Genomic DNA, 17,251 nt, shown 5'->3' with positions numbered 1-17,251 from the left:
TTAAAGATATTATAGACAGGCAGAAATTGTTTGTGTTTTCTTTGTGAAACACTTAATGGTGCAATAGAGGAACATATTGTGGATCAAAATTCAGTTTTCAGAAATAAATCTAGAGCTCTCTTTTGGTCACCATCTCCAACCCTCTCCTCCCCAGAGAGAACTGCTCTTAGGGGTTCCATGTATTTCCTTCCTGTTATTTATTTACACAATTATATAAGAATATATGGGATTGGGGTTGTGGCTCAATGGTACAGCACTTGCCTAGAATGTGTGAGGCACTGGGTTTGATTCTCAGCACCACATATAAATAAGTAAAATAAAGTTCCATTGACTACTAAAAAATTATGCAAAAAGAATATATATATTTGTGTACATATGCATTAGTCCATTTTTCATTACTATAATGAAATACCTTAGGCTGGATAACTTTATAAAATAAAGAGATTTAATTTGGCTCACATTTTTGGAGGTTGTGTTAGTTTTTTGTCATTGTGACAAATAAATGCCTAAGAAAAACAACTTAAAGGAGGAAATATTTATTTTAGCCAGCTGTTTCAGAGGTTTTAGTCTATGGTTGACTGGCTCCAAGGCAGAAATAACACAGTGGAAGGGTGTGGCAGAGGAAAGCTGCTCAGCGCATGGCAACCAGGAAGCAAAGAGGAGAGAGAAGGAGGCCAGGGACAAGATACAGGCCCCAAGGGCACACCTCCAGTGACCTACTTCCTCCAGACATGCCCCACCTGCTTACAGTTTTCACCACCTCCCAGTCATTGATTCAGTTATCAATGGATTAATCCACTAATGAGGTCAGAGCCCTCATGATCCACTCATTTCCCAAATCCTCACCTCTGGACACAGCTGAATTGGGGACCAAGCACATGAGCTTTGGGGGGAGCCTTCTAGATCCAAACTATAACAGAGATCCAAGAGTGTGGTGCTGCCATTGACTGAGCTCTGATTATAATCTCCTTTGCTGTATGTGTCAGAGCATGGTGGGAATGTGTGTGTGTGTGTGTGTGTGTGTGTGTGTGTCTGTCTGTCTGTCTGAATGTGTTTTTTGTCTTTCCCTTTTTTATAAAACCACCAGAATTCAATCATGGGCGCTCCACCCTAATGATCTTTTTTTGTTGTTGTTGTTAAGGTTTATTTTTATAGTTGTAGTTGGACACAATATCTTCCTTTATTTATTTATGTTTTTATGTGGTACTCAGGGCTGAACTCAGTGCCTCACACACACGTGCTAGGCGAGCACTCCACCGCTGAGCCGCAACCCTAGACCCTCTGCTAATGATGTTATACACTCCTAATCACCTCTCTGAAGCCCCATCTATAAACACCATAGTTGGATTGAGTTTCCACCTTTGTAATGGGGATTAATTTCAATACATGAATCGATGGGGGGACACACTCAAAACATATCCAGTCCACAGCAGCAAATGTTGGCTGCATCTTATTTTTACACCTGTGGAAGGAATCTTGGAGTCTGTGCATTACTCTGCTCCTTGAGTTGTTCACAGCAAGATACTTTGGAGAACTATCTGTACGAACAGGTTCATCTTGGAGATCTACCTCATTTGTTTTAACTGCTGCAGAGGCTTTCAGGGACTGTGTGTACAGTACGAGATATCACTTAATGAACACTCTCCTACTAATGAACCTTCAGATTGTTTTCTAATGGTTGCTATCATAAACAGGGATGCTTGTGGGTTAATGTTTCTCTAGGGGAGACAGTAAGAAGTGGAAGTGCTGGATATCATCTGTCTTTGCAGTTTCACAGACACTATTAGGTTCCCTTCCAAAGTGGCTACAAAGTCGTTTTGTCTCCACCATGTCCCCAACTCCTGATATAACTTTGCTGATGGATGGGAGAAAGATCTCAGTCTTTTTTGTTTGCTTGCTTGCTTTTCTTTAGTTTTCTGGATTATTTGTGAGGTCAAGAATATTTGCATGTGTTTATTGGCATTTATATTTTCTCTTTGATCAGTTATCCTTTTGTAATTATTTTCCATTGGATTATATTTCTTTTTGTGCTGATATTTATGAGGTATTTTGGTATTTATGTAAGTGTTTGGGTGTGGATGTATAAGCAAAGAAGTTTTTGATATCTATATCTATATCTATGTATCTATTGGGTGCTGATCATCTCTTATGTATACTTAAAACATTTTCCCCAGTTCATTATTTATCTTCTTTGTTTCAGGTGTTTCTTTCTTAATGCACATTAAAAATGTCTTTGTTGTTGTTGTTAAATTGTCCACTTAGGGATCATAGCATGGTGTTTGCTGCATTTGTGGTTAGGTATTTTTATCAAGTAAAGAAAATCTGCTTCTTGATCTACTTTTTAGGTTTTATTTTTAATCAGGAATGGATTGTTGGATTTCATTAGAATCTGTTGTATGCAATCCCTCTTGATCTATCATTTTGGTGTTTGACATTGATAGATTTGGAGAGGAAGATCTTCGTTGGTAATGGCAACACATCTTCAATGACTATCATGACCTTTCAACTGGACTAAAATTTTTCTCATCTACAGGAAAAGAGAAAAAAGCTGTAACAAATACACATTCATTTCCTTATTTGTTTGGTCTGTTAACATTTTTTTCATGTGTCATGTTTGTATCCTCTCCTTTCTTGCTGAGGTTTTGAAAGTTATTATAGTCACCAATCATTATTTGGCCATAAAAATTCAGTATGTGCTTTTAAAATAAGTACATTTCCCACATTTCCACAATGTCATTATTATATTAACAAAATTCATAGTCATTTACTATCATCTAATACTCAGCCTATCTTGCACATTTTTCACTTCTCCCTGACTTTTACAACTGTTTTTTTGACCAGGTCCCAGTCATGGCCAGACAGCACGGTGGGCTGTAATGTCTCCTGTCTTCTCTTTTGACAAGCACATCCCTGTCTGCCTTTGTTTTACATTTCTCCATTGCTGAGACTATATCAGACTCATTGTCCTGTATCTTTAGCATTTGTCCTGATTGCTTTCTTGTGGGGTCATTTAACTTGTGGTTCTCACAAACTAAAAGCTGCCCTTTCCTTTTCTCCAAAAGTAACTGACATCTAATGTTCCCTCAAATGCACAGTATCAGAGTCAGGTCCCCTCATAACAAGTCTTGTGTATTAGTCAATTTTGCTGCATAACAACAGAAGTACCAACAGCAGTGAACCTATTTCTTCATATTCATAGTCAGGATCAGCAAAAGGGCAGCTTTGTTCATGTTGCAGGTCCACAGAGAGATGACTCTGTGTGTTCAATTTAGCATATTTTAGAAGGACAATACCCCTCCAATGACTAAGAGAGACAGAAGATAAATTAAAGATTGCATTACTCACAGATTCTGGGTTAAACATTACACCAAAGGCCCCCCCCCGCCCCCAACGTGCTTACATTATGCATGTGTGCAGAGGTTGGGAGTAGATGGAGACCTAGGGATCCATGGACTAGGGTCTTTACTGGGGTCTAGGGCATTATCCAAACAGGTTTCCTGTGAGTTTTAATTGGTGGGTTTAAAGCAAGAAGATGTGAGTTTTGGGGGATCACACTAACAGAGAGGCAATTACTGAGGCATTTCTGCACAGGCCATGAGGAATGTGCGAGTCCCCGTGGACAATCAAGTACGCTGTATCTAGCTGTCCTGTGGAGAAATGGCCACTTGGGAGCAACTGTATAAGCAGATAGTTGATTGACCACATCCCAGAACTGAGAGGAAGTGTAGAATTAGAAACCATGTCCAGGGGGTGGTTGAGCCCTGTTTCTTCTGTAGAAGGATAGAAGGATATCAACTTTTATCTAGGATGAATGCTGCAGCAGAATAAAAGTATAAGAATTCCCTATACTCCGCCCAGTGTGTTTATTCTGAGACCCAGACTGGAGGGCTAGGGGCTGCCTGGGTGTGGGTTGCTCAGGGAGAATCATAGAAACACAGGGTCCCTAAGGCATGGTCTTGGAAATTGCACATTGTCATGTGATTCATGTCCCCTGGCAAGCCTAATGTCAAGGGAGTGGGCAAATGTGCTCCTTTTGTGGAAAAAGGGATCTTTGCTGAATGATAAATCTAATACAACAAAGCATATTTAGATCCAGAATAAACTTTTTGGCAGGAATACTTAATAAGTGGTGCTTTGTGTTTCATCACAATCATGTAATGCAGTTGTCCTTCCGTATTCGTGGCCACTTAGTTCCAGGACCTCCTGCAGATACCAAAACCTGGGGTTGTTCAAATCCTTATTTAAAATGGTGTAGTGTTTTTTGTTTGTTTTTTTCTTTGTTTTTTGCATATAACCTACACACATCTTCCCCTGTACTTTAAATCATCTCTAGGTGACGTACAATATCTAATACAATGTAAATGCTGTGTAAATAATTACTGTACTGTATTATTTAGGAAATAGTCACAAGAAAACTATATCTGTGCAGTACACTTTTTTGAAATAGTTTTGATTCATGGTTGGTTGAATTTGCAGGTGAGGAACCTGTGGGTATAGAGGCTAACTATATTTTGTTGTGTGATTGTCTCACTATTAGTAATTGATTTGTCTAGATACAATTAAGCAGGCAACAGTGTGAGCCCTCAATTATGAAGTTGTTTATTCCTCTTAAAACTTACTAGTCATCTATGAACAGTCCTTTGGCAGCATGCATACATGGGGTGCCCAATTAACTTTGCATTATCTATTGATGATCCTGGCCTGAATCAGTAAATTCATTAGTTGTTGCAAATTGGTGGTTTTGTAATTCTCTCCTACTGTTTGCATTTCTTAGCTGGCATTCTTCCATAATGAACAGGAATTGCCACCAATCCATGGTCAGCATCTTGTATCCCCCACAAAATATGGCTGTTTCCTTTCTCTGATTCACAGACTTCTGGAGGAATTGCAGGTCTGTTTTAAACAGCTTTTTCACTGCTGTGACTAAAAGACCTGAAAAGAACAATTTCAGAGGAGGAAAAGTTTATTTTGGGGCTCACAATTTCAGAGGTCTCCGTTCATAGACAGCCGGCTCTGTTCCTCAGGGCTCGAAGTGAGGCAGAACCTCATGGTGGAAGAATATGGCGGAGAAAAGCAGATAATCAGGAAGCAAAGAGTCTAAGCTCAGCTCACCATACATGTACCCAAAGGCATGCTCCCAGTGACCCTATCTGCCTTCAGTTACCATTTAGTTAATTCCTACCAGGGAATTAATTCACTGATTGATATAAGGCTCTCATAACCCAATTGTTTCTCCTCTAAACCTTCTGGCATTGTCTCACACATGAGCTTTTTTTTTTTTTTAAGAGAGAGAGAGAGAGGGAATTTTTTAATATTTATTTTTTAGTTTTCGGTAGACACAACATCTTTATTTTATTTTTATGTGGTACAGAGGATCGAACCCAGCGCCCCACACATGCCAGGCGAGCACGCTACTGCTTGAGCCACATTCCCAGCCCCAACATATGAGCTTTTGTGGGACACCTCACATCTAAACCATAATAAGGTCTTTTGGGGGAAAGCTTGGAGGAAGATTTACATTTGTATGTATAGTTCTTCCTCAAGGGGCCCTTGCCTCCCCTTCAACAAAAGGGCTCTGGATATTTGAATTGACTTAATCTGGAAACGGAGTGAGAAACCATGATTCTCTGTTTTGGTGACTCAAGTCATGTTTTTTGAGTTTTTTCCTATTATAGATCTAGCAGCACTCTAGTAGGCTGCCCATTTTATTTTTTCTTAGGAACACCATGATTAATCAGATATCACCAAGATCTCTGCAAGCTAAAGCATTTTGATTACTGAAACACCCTTGGTTTTCTTTATGGCTGACATACCTCATTTAGTCTCTGCTTTTCTGGGATCCCATGATCCCTATTGGAATCAGTGAATCCATCTCAGTGATGGTATCTCCTAAAGTCTCACCTGGCCTAGGAAGGAGAGCAATCACAGGTTTTTTGGATTTGCAGATGTTTGTCATTCGTGTAGTTCTCAATGCCTTGGTGAATGGAGTGCCTTCTGAACTTTCTCCTAAAATATAGCTAGGTGGTGAGTGTCTAGGTCATGCATAATAAATCAATCCAACATTCCTATTTTCCTGAGCCTTTGGATTTCCTCCTCTATGGCATACCAGGGAAGCTCTGACATCTGAAGTCATTAAATTTAGGCCATCACTGTGTCCAAATTTCAATGAAGCAGCCCAGTAAGCCGTTAGAACCAAATCTAGCTGTATCAGCTCATATGTTAAATTCAGAGTCACTCATTCAATGAAACTGGCCTGATCTAGTGTTATATTTTACTGTCTGTGGTACCTCAATGCCCCTAGGTATTGTCCCCCATGTATTAGCAAGGTATTACAATGCTTTTGGTGTTTAGGCTATGTCTAATGTCTATCTGGTCCTGCAACATGTTGAGACTTGTCCCTAGTTGTAGGTCTCATGATGATAAGGAGTGGTATGGTGTGTCTTGAGGAGAGTGAGAATCCCTCTACCCCAAGGAGGAATGTCACGAAGTTTTCAAGAAAGGCTTGCCCCCTTAGACATCATCCAATCAGATACTTCTACAGTTAAGAGAAAGTCAGAATGGCTAGGGGCTTTAAGAGTGCCTGTTTCACCTGGATCCAATCAGAAGTTCATGTTCCAAGCTCAGAATCTCATTCTTCCTGATTATTGCTTCAATTTCCCCACATAAAACTTGGTGAGTTTGTGGATTCCATTATTATTATTCAATTCTTATTCATTCATCAATTCGCACAGCTAAATTTTGTGTTTGATTTCTGGCAATAATAGCCCTATGGATTCAAGAAATTATTCTTTCAGGGATGTTTTGGATTCTCAGACCATGACTTAAGAAAAGATTTAATAGATCTGAACTTGTCACACACTCAAGTGCACTCAAAAGGGTCCAACTGCCACCACAGTCCTTACAGTCGTCATTACTGCCAATATGGTCAAGTACAGCAAGCCACTTGAGTTTCCAAAGTACATGCTTCAGTTGCACTTCATCACAATTGACGACAGTGATGTCTTGACTAATCGTGATGCCACTGTCTTCCATAGGTTACTAGCATCCCATTTACCATTGGCACTCCTGCTCAAGAGGGGGACCAAGACATCTCCAAATCACATCTTAAGGGATCTGTGTTCTGGGACTACTCCATGCATCAGTTCTGTAGAAGTCTGGGTCCAGTCAGGAGACAGAAATGACACAGAAGGTTAAACAGGGATAGTCAGTGGTTTGACTTATAATATTTTGACTTGATAGTGATTTTATTAGGGCATAACCCCATCATAAATCAAGAGGCATTTATATAAGGAATTATTAACTGTGATAATTAGAGCAATTATAAAGAGAAGAAATTCTATAAGTATCTTATGGTTGCCTGAGAATACCCAAGGAGGGAAAAACTTGGAAGGGGTTCAGATTTCTTTGGGGAAGTTTAGCCATTGGAAAGCATGGAAATTTGCTGGTTGGAGCAGGCTAGAGCAGGTTTGCTCCCTTGGGTGCTCAGGAAGGGAGTAGCAACAGATGGCCTGTAAAGAAAGTTTGGGCATCAGCAGGCAGAGGTGATCAGAAGGTGCACAGCATGCAGAGGAACAGCTAGCTGCTCAGTAAGAGACCTCCCAGACTATGCAGCTACTCGGGTTTGTCGAGCGAGTCCAGCAGGTGGCTGGCTGTGCAGAGCTCTGGTTTCAATATTCAAAGGATGGCCAGACCACTGCCATAAGTCATAGAAAGACTGTATTCCAGGACTGGGGTTGTAGCTTAGTGGCAGAATCCTTTCCTAGCATGCATGAGGCACTGGGTTCGATCCTCAGCACCACATAAAAATAAACAAATAAAATAAAGGCATTGTCCATCTACAACTACAAAAAAAAAAAGTATTTGGGATAAAAATGGGAGTTCATAACCCACTTGAATCAAATGTATGAAATATGATATGTCAAGAGCTTTGTAATGTTTTGAACAACCAATAAAAAAAAAAAGACTATATTCCAGGCCTTTGGCCTAAGCTGGAAATTTCAGGAAGCCTTTTCTTCCTATAATGGCCCCTTTTTTTTTCCTATCAAGAAAGCTTAATATTATGCTCATTGTAGAGGAGAAATGCTTAGGGGAATTCTCTTATTCATCATAGACCAAACGTGGAAGGGTGTGTTCAGAATTGGGATGCAGTAAATTGATAACTAAAACAATCTTTTGGTCATTAATTTATAATTTTATTGCATGATAGTCAATGAGTGTGGCCAACACAAATTATTTGCAGAAAATATAAGATTTCTTTTGTGGTCTAATACTGCATAATCAGTTTTGCTGAATGATCATTGCATTGCTTTTCTTTTTTCTTTTTTGAAAATTCTACCTTATTTTCTGTTGGGTAAAAATTTCTAAATAAATCTTTTTCATTGTTATTTAAATTTTTCTATCCCTTCTTATTTTTATCTAGTTAACTCGATTTTGGTGAAAGTGTCCCACATGAGTGATGGCTATTAATTTCATCATTTATTATCATTATTTGCTTTGTTTGTATTGTGGAGGTGTATTGCTAAGTGGAGCAAGGTACACGATGATGATTTTGGTGGATTATTCCTTTTATTAATAGTAATGCCTCTTTTTGTTCCTTTACATGTGTTCCTATTCACATTTCTTAGGTTTGATTAATATCACCATGCCTGCTTTCTTCTTGATAACATTTGTTTGGTATATCTTTTTCTGTACTTGTATTTTTAGCAGTCTTCTTGTCATTTTGTTTTAGGTTAGAGTGATGCAAGAGACTAAGCAACCCATGGTTGAGTTTTCTAAAATCATTTGAAAATCTCTTTTCCACTAGATGGACTAAAAGAGAATATAAAGAACACTATTAATTTCCTAGGATTGTCATGACGAAGTGCAACAAACCAAGGGGCTTACCAACAGACATTCATTTTCTCACAGTTTGGAGGCTGGAAGTCCAAGATCAAGGTGCCAGGCCCCTCCTTGGCTTGCAGATGGCTGCCCTTCTGCTACCTCTTTACATGGTCTTTCCTCTGTGTGTGTGTCCCTGGTGTCTCTCTGTATATCCACATTTATCTTCTTTATAAGGGCTGCATTCAGGTAGGATTAGGAACCACCTAATACCTTTATTTCAACTTCGTCACTCCTGTAAAGGCCTTACCTCCAAACACAGTCACATTTGAGGTACTGGGGGCCAGGACTTGAACATGCGGGCAGGGAGAACCCTACCATCCACCCCTAACAAGCACAGAACTGAATTCTGTTTCATTTTTGTAGTTTTATCTGAAAATATTTTTTATCAGGTGAATTTAATCCAGTGATATTGATATGTTCAGACTATTTTGACATTTTGATCTGTTAATATTTTTTTAATTCTTTCTTTTGTCTCTTTTCTGACTTTTGTTGAGTGGATTGAGTTTTCTGTGTTTTGTTGTTTTTCCTCTAATGGCTTAAAAGTTATGCATCCTATTCTCATAGAAATGTCAAAGATAAAAATTTTTATTTTTGTTTTAACATTCAGAGTTAATTAGTGTCAGCTTCCATACTAAACAAAAATATTACCATGATGTTGTTTCCTCCACAGACTTCTCCTTCTCCCATGTTGATATAATTTCCAAGTCTAGTTCCAGAATGGCAGATAACGGAAACATTTTCCAGTCACCAGTTATTTAGGATTAGGAATGTCTCACGTTCCCTTCTTATTATCGCTGCTCCTCTTGTACTTATGTTTCCTTTCGTAATGTCACTTTTTTTCAGGAATTCTTTTTCTATTTTCTACACCCCAGCTCCTCTACATGACTTATAATCCTAATACAATGCAAACGCTATGTAAGTAGTTGTTACTCTGTATTGTTTAGGGAATAATGTTAAGGAAAATGTGTATACGTGTTCAGTACAGGCACAATTTTTTTTCCAAAATATATATTTTTTCAATCCACAGTTGGCTGAATCCTCAAATGTGGAACCTGTGGTTATAGGGGGTTGTAAATTTTAAACTCTAGGGTGCATAAGAATTATCCAAGGTGCTTCATACAAAGATAGACTCCCATCATGTTCTGAAATAGGGTTTTAGTCACTGTCTTGGCTTTCTATCTATTTCTGAGTCATTTAAAAAAAAAAAAAGAAAAAGTATAGCAAGTTGCTTTGGGAAGGTAGGGAACTCCAGAGGGCTTGGAACAAATGGAAAAGACTTAGGGATTATGCCCAAGAGTCAATAAATGATACCTATTTCAATTTTACTTTTTAAATTAGGTGACCCATCTCCTAAATTATACAGATGGGGATACTTCAGGTGCTTTGGTGAACTAGTGTTTGTGTATGGATGCCAATAATTTTTGTGTATACTTGAAGATTGGATGAATAACTTGACCTCTGATAAAGGCCCCTGGTATGGTGTAAGGAAGGTCTAGTACTTGCAGACATATCTGAAGGAGGAATACCATTCCTTGCCTAGCAAGTATGAATGATGATTGAATTGCACAGTGCCTATTGCCTTAGCACAGCTGCCTCGGATCTTCCAGCCAGGCTGCTTTATAGCTGAGGTCTGGATCCCAGGATGCCATAATCACCTTGGTGAGGTTGGAGTGGATGGCAGACTGAACAGGATGTTGTCTTACTGTTGAGAAAATAAGGTGGAATTAGCAGCAGGATACCATGGTCATAGGCCACAGGTGTATAGCAAAGAGACTCTTCTTGCAAGTGCTATCTATAGGAATAATGCCCAGCTTTGGGCAGTATAGGAAGAAGTGACACCTCTATAGAAAAGGAACTTGATCTTGGTTGCTCCTGGTACCTGTGGTTGGTGTGTCTCAAAGGAACAGAATATTCTGTTGTGATGGTTAATTTCATGTGTCAAGTTGTTTAGGCAGGGCTACCTTCAGATTCAAGATTTGCAGTGTCAGCTTCTGGCAGAATATCCAGCCTGCCATCTTGTCCTCCAGATTTCAAACTTGCCAGCCTCCATAATCACATGAACCTGTTCCTTGAAATAAATCTCTCTAACCATCCTTATGATCCTCTTTCTCTGGAAAATCTCGAGTAATACTGCAGATTTTTTTTCCATCTTGTGATCCATCTGCCTATCTTACCAAATTCTGACTTGGGATAACCTCCAGTTCAGAAAGAAGCCATCTGTTAAACTCCTCATCCCCAAAGATGATGCCACCCTGTCCCATGTCAAAATGCACCTTCTAGTTAGTAGCACAGCCTTCCCTGTCTTCATCACATAGGGTTCTGTGCCTGTAAGACCCAATCCTGAGCTTTCTGAAGTCAGGTGTTTTTTTCTTTACATCGTGGTCTACTCCTGCAGTTGGAATCACACGGGTTGGAGTACATGCAGACAGGTTAGAAAGACACACTGATTGGACATCCACAGTGTGGGTAGTGTGGATTCTGTCCCCTGCTGTAGCCGGGTGGCTCCCTGAGGTCCCGTGTGCTAAGGAATGGGACCATCTTCCATCTTTATCCTAGATGGCCAGTTAGCCCCTCCAGGTCTGCACCAGGGGGCCCACTCCAATCTCTGAATCAGAATTGGCATATCAGCAAGATGCCCATGTGATATGTGCAAGCTATAGGTTGAGAACCATGTGTTTAAGGGGCAGGGGAATTCAGAGTTGGTGAAGACGAAGAAGAAAACAATTCCTGATGCAGGAAGAAAGGTCTTATCACATATACCAAGATAAGGGAACATCAGAAACAGGTGTCAGGTGCAGGAAAGACATCAAAGAGGAGAGATCTGAGTGATGGATGTGGGTCTTGTCAGGCCCTGGCCCTCAGTCTGTCCATTTGAATGTGTTTTAATGCTGAGCTTCTGTCCAGAATTAATAAAACTAGAGGTTAAGGGCACAGTCTTCCATAAGACCACCTTCACTTCTTACTAGCTACTTGCAAATCTGGGGGTTCCTGCAACAAATCCCACGTTTGACAGTTCACTAGAATGACTCACAGAGCTCAGAAAAGTGCTATACTTAACAAGGAGAGTTAACAAGAGGATACGGTGAGAACAGACAAAAGAAGAGACACACAAGGCAAAGTCTGTGAGGGTTCCAAACTCCAAGTTTGTCTCATCCTTGGGAAACGTATTATCCTCCCAGCATTGAAGTATGACAGTAAACAAAAGGTGTTACCCACAATGGAAGCTCCATGAGCTTCAGTGTCAAATTTTTATTGGGGTTTCATTCTTAAGCATGATTAATGGAATCATTGCTTGAACTCAATATCTAACCCCTTCCAATCCTGTCCCCACTATCCTCCTCCCCTTTTCAAGGGTCAACTTATATCAGGTGTCTCTGGTCTCAAAGCCCCAATCCTCTAGTAGCTTGGTTGTTCTCTTTGGTTTGAGCAACCCCCAGCTTTAGTCATTTCTTTAACATAAAGTCAGGGACCCAACATGAATAACAAAGACAATCCTATCACTTGGAAATTTCAAGGATTTAGAGGCTACCTCCCAAGAGCCAGAGATACAAACTAGCCAGTCTTATTACATGCTGACTACTTGGTATCATGTGGTGGTTAATAAAGGGTAGGGCCTCAGGTTTCTTTAGATTTCAGTCCAGACAAACCTCAGATGAAGACTCCATGAAAATTAAATATTAAGAAGGATGTATGCATGCTGTGTGTTTACTTTGAAGAGTGATGCTTCCAGCCAATGTCAGCTTTGCTGGCTTCCCTCTGGCTTTTGCACAGAACTGTTAAGTTTAAATTCAAAGTAACAAGGTATTAAAATACAGCAGTGACTTTCAGATGTGGGCGTGCATCAGACTCCTCTGGAGGGCTTGCTCAAACACAGATTGCTGGGACCCGCCCATGAGTTCCAGTCTGTCTCAGTCTGTCTGGGGTGAGTTTCCATTCTGATAAGTTCCCAGGGGATAGAGATGCTGCTGGTCCAGGGACCAACATTTTGAGAACCACTGAAAGAGACTTTCTCTGATGTTGGTGTTTTAACTTTGGATTCTTCACCTTAACTTTGGATTCTTCATTATAGGTTTTACATTACAATGACAGAATGGAATGTTTGGCAGGAATAAAAGTCTTTTCCACACACCGGCTCCCAGAGGGCTCTTCCTGTCCTGTTACGTCCCTAGTGCTTCTGCCCAGTCCCCAGCTGACATTCAGAGGATCTCAGGATTCAGTTAGACTTTAATGGGAATTGATGGGCATGTGTGGACAGTTTCTATGTGGGCTGCTACATGACTGCTGAGCGTGGCAGAGCATTCGGCTCTAGAGAGGGGTATCGGCATCCTTGATTTTGGAGCCTCCAGTTTCCAAGGGACCATCTGACATCCATCCTGACCTTGCAATGTAAGATGGAGCCATAGCTTTCGTTGCTAACATCATCACCCAGAAACACTGTCCTTGCAGAAGCCCATGAGCCAGGCCAACAGAGATGTGAGGGCTTACCAAGGGAGTGACAAACACTTAATAGGTTGAAACTGCAGGTTCATTAGAATAAATTAGTAAATAGCTTTCATGGGTTGAAAAATAGGTTCAGGAATAGCCTGGGAGGGCAGTTTGCCAAATTTTGAAAGGAAAGGGCGAATGGGCCTTTATCTCAGGTAGGGGTTCTTGTCATTCAAATATCTGTCTGTTAAATGACAGCTGGTGTGCCCTTGAAATCCTGATTTCTCTCTCATGGTCACTGAGGTGATGGGAATGGAGCGGGTGTGGGGGCTTGGGGGCATGCTGTGATGATTGCATTTTAATCTCCTGAGATCTGGAATCTGCTCATCCATTTTTCTTGGAAGTAATCATGGGCTTTTTTATTATTGATTCCACACATGTGACTGCTGGGGGCGGGGAGGTGCTTGCTTCCCATCACAAAACAAATGTGGTATTCCACATTTAAAGCAGTTGTTTTCAGTGACATTTGGGCAAATGTTAAAAAGGCACATTCTCAGCTCTACCCCAGATATGCTGAACCACCTACTGGGGTGGGCCTGGCCCCCGGGTGACTGGGCTACATATGAAGGAACAATCAGGTTCAATGCAGGCCAGAGATAGCAGGCAGGAATATGCTGAATATGGCCCAACCAAGGGTACCAACTGTCACCTTGGAGGCCCTCAGCCTGAGGCAGCCACAGGGAATTTCCAAGTTGTAAGGTCCAGAGTGATCCCCATATCAATCCTGCTGTACCCTCTGGGGCAGGCATGGGGACCAAGAAGGCTGAAGAAGCACCTGGTTCATTGTTAGAAACCATTTAATCCATACCCCTACCTCCCTGCAGGGGAGCTGCAGTACCCCATGCTTCCCTCTCATCTGCCAATCATACCTTGCTGCCTTGCCTCCACTCACTGTCTGACAGATGGCCAGATTTTATTTTTCCTGTCTTGAAAAACCATAGTCAGGGCTCTTCTTTGAAAGTTCTGATAGTTTCTCCTCTTACCACAATTTTCTAGGAGAAGAAATGCTAGTAAGGATTAAAAAGGCCCCCAGACTCCTTTAGAGAAGCCCAGAAGCTCCTGCATAGGGAGAGGTGCTTCAGCAGAAATGCTCACTTGGGAAGTGAATATCCCCAGCAGCCTCAGGGGTGCTCAGCTGGGAGGGAGGATGCTGCTGCTGCGCCCAGAAGGGCCAAGAATATCTCTGGAGAAATCTGGTGTGCTCCCTGTCACAGCCCCCAGATGCTGACATACAGGTAGGTTGGAGCCACCTCTGTCCCTCCCAGAGATGTGGAGCCTCCCTACTGTAACTGGGGAATGTGTGGGGTTTGGGGTTTGGGTGGCTTGCAGAGGAAGGGTGGCCAGAGGTCCAGAAGGTGATGCCCCCCTCTCTTTCATAACATCTCCTGCTTAACACCCCAGTGTTCCTGCTTTTCACAGTAGGAACATTTGTTTAAAAAAAAAAAAGTTGTGCATAAATAAAGCTAACTCATTTAAAATAAGCCAAGAGAAGCTCGTTGCATAAAAACATCCTTTGGGAGATCTTATAGTCAGAAGATTTGACAAAGTGATGTAGTATCCTATAATTTATCCATTTGGAGAATTCATTTCAACATTTCGAGTTGCATTTATAACTTTTTTGCAGCTGTCATTGAACCCCTTTTACTAGGCACAAGAGGCCACCTAAACAGGAGATCCCAGCCCCTGCTTCACTGGTTTATGGACTGGGAAGGTGTGTAAGCACATAGATAGAAAGGTTGATGAGTGTTCTGGGGACCAGGCAGAAAGCCTGGGGTAAGTTCCTGGAAGGATGATGTGACTCATTGTGTGAGATCACAGGTCAGCCATCACCAAGGACAGATGCCTCCAGGGGGTTTGTTGGGAATGGAGTGGGGGCCACAAGACTGTTCAGGAGAGGAAGGTCTGTAGCTGTGTGTGGTGGCTGAGTGCCTCAGGAAGGCAGAGAGAGGCCACCAGAGTTAGGTAGGGCTGAGGATAAATCAGTGCCAGAGTGACTGGTCCTTGACTCTCCTTGTTAGAGTGACTGCCCTTCCCAGGTATCCTGGCCACTTGTGCCCCAAGATCTGTCCACACTCTGGCCAGCACCTCTGGATAAGCCCCTGGGGAATCTGTGTGCCTTTACCAGTTTAGCCGGGATTGATCCCCATCTCTATTCATTGATAGCAACCTTTGCTTTCCTCCCCCTAGCTCCTTTGCAGACACCTCCCTGCAGTATCTCTAGGTACTGCCTAGTGCCTAGCCTCAGAGGAGTACTTGGAAACTAAAGAGACTTCAGATATGGAGGAGCACAGAGGTCTAGGGGATCAAAACCATGGGTCATCCTTGGATGGATAGCTTTGGAAAATGATCTTATATTGTTATACACCATCGGTTGGTTTCCTAGCCAGTTTGTACAACATTGAACCAAGTTAGCAAAGCTGCACTGTTAAAATTAGGCAATTCAACATCCTGGTCCTGCGATTTGATACCCCAAGATGACAGTGCTAAAGCACTTGTGAAGTTGTAGACTAAAGCCCAGATATTCCATCTGGAATAGGAGGCCTGAAGAGGCATAAACACAGTTACTTCCTGGCTCCTTTCCTATCTATGTGCATTTCTTAGAAGGATCTCAAGATGATTGATCAAGGCATTGGATGGATCCCCTGCCTAAAGTGTCCCTTGAACATGCTACCTTATTTCAGCTACATACTGGTGTGCCAAAGGCCAGCAGAGCTTTGTATGCTGGCATGTGGGCCTGTGTTGTGTGCGTGTGTGCATGTGGTCCTATGTCTGTCCTAGTGCTGAGGCTCCAAGGTGCATTGCTTCCCAGATGCCCCAAAAGGTAGATTTCTATCAGAGACCAGGGTCAGACAAGGTCTTTGAGGGATTGTGTGCTATTTAAAAAGGTAGCATCTTATTACACACACCAGAAACCTCAGATGACTGCAAGGTTGGGGAGGTGGTGGAGAAGATACGAGGCCACCCTGCAACAGGAAACTTCCATTCCTTACACAGTTTCTCTTTATTTGGGGCCCAGAGCTTCCCATCAGGTAACAATGAATGTCACGAGAGATTAGAGGCACCAGAAAAGTCTCTGGACCTTTCATAAATTCACTTTATCCAGTTTAGTAGTTTTTAGCTTAAACTGTATGTTGGTTACTGAGAAACTTCAAAAGACTGATTTCAGAGCCCCACCCAGAAATTCTGACCTCTCAGCACTGGGATGTGATCCAGGAATTGATATTTTTAAAAACCTCTGCTTGATTACAACATGCAGCTTGGGTTGAGGTCCCAGGGACTAGTAGAAGTTGTCAGTTTTCCTGTGCCATGACCTTTCCTGCTGATGATAATGCTGATGCTATCAGGCTGAGCCAAACATTGATTGGCAGTTGCATTTGTTTGATGAATTGAATGAAATAAAAATAAGTAGGTTTTAACTTAATGTACCTTTCAAAATCAATAAACAGATCAATAGAGAACATACCGCGTTGGCCAAGGCAGAGTATACACACCACAACGGCCCATCTCTTTCACTGCTTAGAACTAAGCCCTGTGAACAGAATTAAAAGCAACCCTCTTAGGAGGGAGGTCAAAGCTCAGATGCCCAGTAGGTTGGCATTGAGTTTTCTGTTTAGGGATATTGTTTTTGTCTTTTATCTTAGTGCTGACTGATTTGAGAAACAGCCTAGTGAGCAGAGATAACAAGAACTCTCCGAGAATCTCTCTTTCTGGTGGGAGGTCCAGAAAAGAGACCTGCAAGCTGGAAAATAGGGAAAATTGCTGTTTTGTTTCTATCTTTTTCTTTGTCAGACATAAAATAGCAACTACTAAAATCCTCAGATGAAACTCAATTCCTTGGATAGAAGATCCAATCATTATGCAAAGATTGTGGGAAGGTTGTCATTCC

Source organism: Marmota flaviventris, chromosome 2 (assembly GCF_047511675.1).
Source record: "Marmota flaviventris isolate mMarFla1 chromosome 2, mMarFla1.hap1, whole genome shotgun sequence".
NCBI classification, from domain to species: Eukaryota; Metazoa; Chordata; class Mammalia; order Rodentia; family Sciuridae; genus Marmota; species Marmota flaviventris.
This window is presented reverse-complemented; position numbering follows the sequence as displayed.